The 6,805-nt window shown below is 48.4% G+C and overlaps 1 protein-coding gene across 1 annotated transcript in view; it reads right to left on the bottom strand.

The window, feature by feature from the left end:
- Card11 (caspase recruitment domain family member 11) overlaps positions 1–6,805 on the bottom strand; it is a 131,557-nt gene that overhangs the window by 79,230 nt on the left and 45,522 nt on the right. The gene's annotated exons all lie outside the window — the stretch shown is intronic.

Genomic DNA, 6,805 nt, shown 5'->3' with positions numbered 1-6,805 from the left:
ACATCACACACATACACCAAAAAATAACAAGCCAGAAGGGGATCCACACAGTGGTACAACCGCTTAATCCCAGCACTCGGGAGGCTGAGGCAGGGGGATTATGACTTTGAGACCAGCCTGATCCGTACAAGGAGAACTTCTAAGAAACAAACCAACAGAGTTGGAAGAGGCAGCAGGGTTTGTCCCCCAAAGCCACTGACATCTTCATTTTTGGACCTCTAACTCCACACTGTGAGAGACTCAACCGTTTTTTTTTTAAACCTCTCTCCTTGGCAGCAGGGGAGTAGAAAAATCTCCCTGAGGCCACGGGGGGTGGGTGGGTGGGGGGGAGGGGTGGCCTGGAAACCCCTCAAGGAAGATGGCGGCGTCGGCGGCCACTGAACCCCACACAAAAAAGGAAGTGGCGTTAGAGCACTTCTGGTATGTGCACATCGCAGGGCGTGAGTCTGAGATTGATGGCAAGGATGCTTCCAATGCAGGGGGAGAAACGCTACCCAGAACAGCCAGGTATGCACTGTAGCACTCTCAGAGAAGCTTTGGGGACCCAGAAACACAACACCCTCATTTTAACTAGGAGCTGCTGAATCAACCTTCAAACTCCAAGCAGCCTAGAGTGTAAGCATCCAGGCACAAGCTCCATTTTTCAGAGCGGGTAGAGGTCTGTCTTGTTTAAAGTCACCACAAGCCAGTTCCAGGGACTCGGCCGCATCCTGGGATTCTGTTTGCCTTATTTATTTTCGCTTTGAAACTGTGATTCTAAACAGCCCAGGCCTTCAGCTGCTGACTCAGCTGCTTGAGCCCAAACTCATAAAATCCTGTTTCAGAAAGGTCCAATGATTTTATTTTCTGATCGTAAATATGAAATTTAATTAGCAGCTTGCTGCTAATGAAGCCACCATGGAAGCCAGAGTAGAGATGCAGAGAGGCATATAAAGTCAAGCCCACCATCCTGTTAACTCTTCCTGTCCTCCGTCCACCTGTCCCTGACCGGGTCCTGCCCATGGCCACATGCGGCAGCTCGCTGTAGACAGAAGATGGGGAGGATGTGGCCGGAAGGATGAGGAACGGCTGCTCACTCAGGCCTCTGTGTCGCCATCTTGAGTCTCTAGGTGGGTCTACACACAGTAGCCATATATGTGGTGGTTAATTTTATGTGTCAGCTCGATTGGGCTGAAGGATGCCCAGACAGCCGGGTTGTGTCTCAAAAGGTACGAGCATTTGATACGGACTGGGTGAGAACACCCTCTGTCATCGGCATCGGTGGGCACCATGGACTTATTCAGGGTGGAGTACATACAGTCCGGAAGTGATAGTTGATCTTGATTGTCAGCTTCCTGGCATTTAGAGCCACCAGTTGGAAGGAGACCCACCCTGGATGTTTGGAGCATCGTCCCATGGACTGAGGTCCTGAGATCAAGCCGAGCACCAGCGTCCATCTCTGTCTGCTTCCCCAACTGTGATTGCAACGTGACCAGCTGCCTCATGCTCCTGCAGCTGTGCACTCCCTGTCATGGTGGATGTAAGCCCTCCCTCCCTTACGTTGCTTTTGTCAAGTGTTTTGTCCCTGCGAGGAGACAAGTAACTAATTCAGGATCTCTCTCTCTCTCTCTCTCTCTCTCTCTCTCTCTCTCTCTCTCTCTCTCTCTCTCTCTCTCTCTCTCTCTTTCTCTCTCCTCTTTCTCTCTCTCTCTCCCTCTGCATCTTTGTCTTCTCTTGGACTCCAAGGCTCCAAAGGGCCCCCTTGCTCTTAGACTTCAAGACTTGGAGTGGGTCAGCCACTGGCTTTTAAGATTCTGCAGCCTCCTGGGATGTGTCTCGGGACTCCTAGTGCAAATCAGGTCCGTAGCGTACTCGCATTTACCCATCTCTGTAAGTCCTATTAGTTCCGCGTCCCTGACTGGCTGGTCTCTTCTCTTCACAGCCCTTCTAAAGGAGTAATGCCCAGGGGCAGTAGGAGAGACCTGGCACAATGAGGTGTGGCTGCCAAGGAGCTTAAAGGAAACCCAGCAGCAGACCTCAGACGCTAGATGGGCGCTGGGGAGCAAACAGCAGGTTCAATATGCCCAACCACTGATAGGGATGTGACACTGAGGGGCAGGGAGGCACTGCCTCATCTTTCTCACAGGATTTTTTTTTTTTTTTTTTTTTTTTAGTTTCTTCGGCTCACGGCCCAGAAGGTCAGCAGGACTATGCCAACTCTCCTTTGCACCTCAGGACATACCCTGTTCCTCCAGCTATGCCTACCTCTGGCTTCTCCACAAAGCAGGCATGACTACGCTCACAGCAGGCAGGATTTGAATGCATTTCCAAAGCACAAGTCTGGAATTTTATTATCAACATCCTTCTGTGAGTTTGTTGTTAAATCCCAAGTGTAGGGGCTGGGGTGTGGCTCACTGGTAGAGCCCCTGCCTAGAATCCCCTAGTGAGGAGCTGGGGAGTGTAGCTCAGTTGGACAGTACCTACTTAGCATATGCAAGGCAGTGAGTTTTGTTCATGGCACCAAAAACCAACCAACCAAAATGCATAAATTAAAAAAAAATCAAAAGTAAAGAATTAACTAACTTCTCAATAAATCAAGACTAAGCAGGCCAGATGTGGCAATGCATGCCCATAATCCTAGTGCTTGAGAGCCAGAAACAGGAAGGTTATGAGTATCAGGATAGCCTGGGCTACACAGCAAGACCTTGTCTCCAGCTCTTGCAACCAGCCAACCAACCAAGCAACCAACCAGATCATTCCATGCGTTATCCAAGAAGCTGAAATTACAACTCAATTGTGAATCTCTCAAACATGCTGGGCAGAAACAAGCTCATATGGTCAATGCCAACATAGCCCTAGTCCCCAGAAGCGTGTTCATAGACAGGGTCCTTTGCACAGCCATGTTTGAAATCCTTGCCTGCTCAGATGGCACAAGGCCATGCCTTTGACCTATGCAGAGGTTATGTCTGGACACCCAGTCCTGCGTGCCCAGTCCTGCGTGCGGTGTACACAGGAGCAGGCACAGAGCCACCCATGGTGAACACCAAATACTAGTTATGTGCGGGGACAATACAGAGTCTGCAGCATGGCACTGCAGAATTTGTCTGCAGTCAGAGCCCATATCATTACATTCTAGAAAAAAAAAAAGTTTATAGTGGAAAGTAATAGAGTTTTTTGAGGGATTAAAAAAAAAAAATCAGAAGCTTTCTGCGTTTGGGTTTTTGGCTCTGGAACAAGAAGGAAGAGCCTGCGTTTTGACACCTTGAGGCACTGCAGGAATTTTCCTGGGTCAGTACTGACATGTCTGGGGTGCTATAGCCTGAATGCCTCAGGCATGGCTGTTAGTTCAACGGGTGCAGATGGCTGAAAACATCAAAGATTTGGAAGAAAAATGAGCTTTTTGAAAATCATCCTCTTTTTTTTTTTTTTTTTTTTCACTTTCTGGGTTTAGTGCCTTATGCAAACTGTTCTCACAGGCTCAGATACCTTGTAAAGCAAAGTGGGCTGCTGCATCCACAGCAGCACTAGCACCATCACCAACATCCCCACCAGATGTAGCACCAGCAACATCACCAGCATCAGCATCATCACCAACATCTCCATCAGCTTTAGAATCAGCACCATCACCAGCATCAGCAACATCACTAGCATCAGCATCACCAGTACCAGCACCAGCATCAATGTCAGCAGCAGTATCAACTTAACATCACTTGGAACTTGTTAGGCTTATGACTTCTCGAGCCTGCCTTGATACTCTGCATCCAATTGTGAGACTGTAGTGTTAGACTCTACCCTCTGGGGCCTGAAAGAAGGCTGTGTGCTTAAGAGGAAGGACTGTTCTTCCAGAAAATACAGGTTTGATTTTCAGCACTCATGTAGTGGTTCACAACTATCTGTAACTCTAGTTCCAGGGGGTCCAATGCCTTCTGGCCTTTGTTGGCATTAGCATGTATGTGGTACATGGCCACATATGTTGGAAAAACACCAGTACACATTAAAAAGTAAATCTTAAAAAAAAAAAAGAATTTTAGCCTCTGCCCAAGCCGCAGTGTGGCAGCAGCATTACCTCACCCTTTTACACATGTTGACAGACACTCTACTGACTGAGGCACTTCCTGTGACTACCTAGTTAACAGACGGTCCTGGGGCAGGGATCTCTCATCTGAGATGCCGAAAAGCTTCAAGCAACTTAAAAGAAGGAAGCATCTATTTTTGGCTTACAGTTCAAGGGTGCACAGTCAATCATGGTGGACAAGCAACTTAAAAGAAGGAAGCATTTATTTTTGGCTTACAGTTCAAGGGTGCACAGTGCATCATGGTGGAAAGGCATGGCAGGCGGGACCATGAAATGGCTGGTCACATTTCAAATCACAGTCAGGAAGCAGAAAGAGATGGATGCTGGTACTCAGCTCTCTTTCTCCTTTTTATTCAGCCTGAGAGGCCAACCCAAGGAACGATGCCGCCCACTTCACTTCCCACCTCAGTCAGCCTAACCCATACAGCTCCTCTGTCACACACACACCTGTCAGGCTGACAATAAAAACTATCTCAGGAACACTGTGACCTCCGGCTTTCTGTCCTTCTTCTTCGGCTTCTCAAATGCTGGAGGAATAGGCATGAGCTGCCACATCCTGCTGAGGGACATTTCCCAGACTGAAAAATGATACTGGATGAGGCTCTGATGTGCATCACGAAAGGCTGCAGCATCTTTGATACGGAAGGTCCTGAGTTAACGAGGTATTCTAAAGTCACTCTTGGCTTCTTTCAAATGTGACTGCCTAAAGCCAAAATAGCAATATACTGAGCAGTGTAACTCCAGAGGTAGAAATCAGGCAGAAGACAACAGCATGGAGGACAACAGAGGGTTAACGGAATGGATGTGGCCATAAGATTCTGCGATATGTGTGAAGTCACGTAGTAGCATCATTACAAGATCGTCCAGGGCAAGTTAAAGACCCACTTTAAAAGCCGCGGAGGAATAGTGAGTGCACGGAGATAAAACACGAGCCAGGCTAACAAGCCAGCGGAGAGAAGCCCTGGGCATGCCCACAGAAAACAAGAAAGATCCGGGGAGATGGCCAAGTGCTGCTCAAGCAGGAGGGCCTGAGTCACAGCTCTAGAACTCACGTTTAAGTAAACGAGGAGCAGTGGTACAGACCTGTAATTCCATTTCTGGAAATTGCGGAAGATGGCGGAGGTCGAAGGCGGGGGAGGGAAGCGAGAGGTTCCCTGGCCAGCCAGTCTCGCTGTTCAGTGAGAGACCCTTGTCTCTGAAAATAAGGCAGAGAATGGTAGAGGAAGACACCTGCTAGTGACCTCTGACCCCTCTGGCCTCAATGCGCAGGTGCGCGTGCATGTGCACACACAGACACAGAGAGAGAGACACACACAGAGACACACACACAGAGAAGCAAAGAACGTAGAGCAAATGGAACAAGGAGGAGATGAGTGAGAAGGAAAACACACACACGTGACAGGGTTAGTAGGTGAGAGGGCTGCAGGTTGAATGTGAAAACTCTAGGATTGTCAGAGTGGGTTAAAAATGTTTCCGTGGCCTGCTGACTGATGGCTCAGCGGTTAGGAGCACTGGCTGCTCTTGCCTAGAACCCACATGGTGACTCTCAACCACCTATAACCTTAGTTTCAGTGGACCTAACGCCCTCTTCTGGCATCCACATTTGTGCTGCATGCATGTGGTGCATAGACATACATGCAGGCAAAATGATTATATATGTGCACACATGCATGCCCACGCACACACATACACACAAATCTTTTAAAATTATCTAAGACTCAGAGAAGATAAAATAAACAGAGGGAAACACTGTACATACACACAAAAGTGGCCATCTGAGAAGCAGGCAAGAAGGCACAGCCAGCTGTAAGAAGGGCAGCACAGAGATGCACAAAAAGAGAAAACAATACGAAAGATGTGCTCCATCCAGAGACACAAAACTGAAAGAGAAGAGTTTGCCTGCTTTCCTGCCTGCCTGCCTGTCTGTCTCTCTACCTGTCTGCCTCCCTCCATAATCCCTTTCCTCCCTTCTGTCCTTCTTTTCGTCCTCCTAAAAGGGAGAGAGGGAGGGAGAGACAGACAGACAGACACAGAGAGATACACAGAGAAAGACAGAGAGAGAAACAGAGACAGAGAGAGACAGAGAGAGGAGGAGGAGAGGAGGGGCAAGGGAAGGGAAGGAGGGAGGGAGAGGGGAGGAGGGAGGGAGGAAGGGGGGAGGGAGGGAGGGAGAGAGAGAGAGGGAGAGAGAGAGAGAGAGAGAGAGAGAGAGAGAGAGAGAGAGAGAGAGAGAGAGAGAGAGAGAGAGAGAATGTACTCATGTATGTGAAAGTCAGAGGTCAGTCTTGGCCGCTGTTCCTCAGGCGCTGTCCCCTTCTTTCCTGAGCTGTGGGTCTCTCACTGGCATGGAACTCATTGATTTGTTTTGGCTTGCTGTCTAGTGAGACCTATGGATCTGCCCACCTTCAGTTCCTAAGGGAGGCCACCACACCCATGTTCTTCTCTAATATGGGCACTGAGGGATTGAACTCGGGTCCCTGTGCTTGTAAAACAAGCACTTGACTGACTGCGATACTTTCTCAGTAGTCTGATAAACTGCCTGCACACAAAGCTTTGGAGTTTTTTTTTGTTTGTTTGTTTGTTTTTGTTCAGTATCCATTTCAATAGTTGGTCCTCTTTTGCCCAATGTTAGGCCTGGAAGATAGAAAGCAAGGTCATGGAAGATTAGACTGATATTACTTCTGATCAGGATTGCAGGGTCCGTGAAGAATGAGTCTCCTTTATTTTCCAATTTTCAGCACCCCTCATGTT

The sequence above is a fragment of the Acomys russatus genome, chromosome 19 (genome assembly GCF_903995435.1).
Source record: "Acomys russatus chromosome 19, mAcoRus1.1, whole genome shotgun sequence".
NCBI lineage: Eukaryota > Metazoa > Chordata > Mammalia > Rodentia > Muridae > Acomys > Acomys russatus.
Note: the sequence above shows the minus strand (reverse complement) of the source record. Positions and strands in the feature narration are given on the sequence as shown.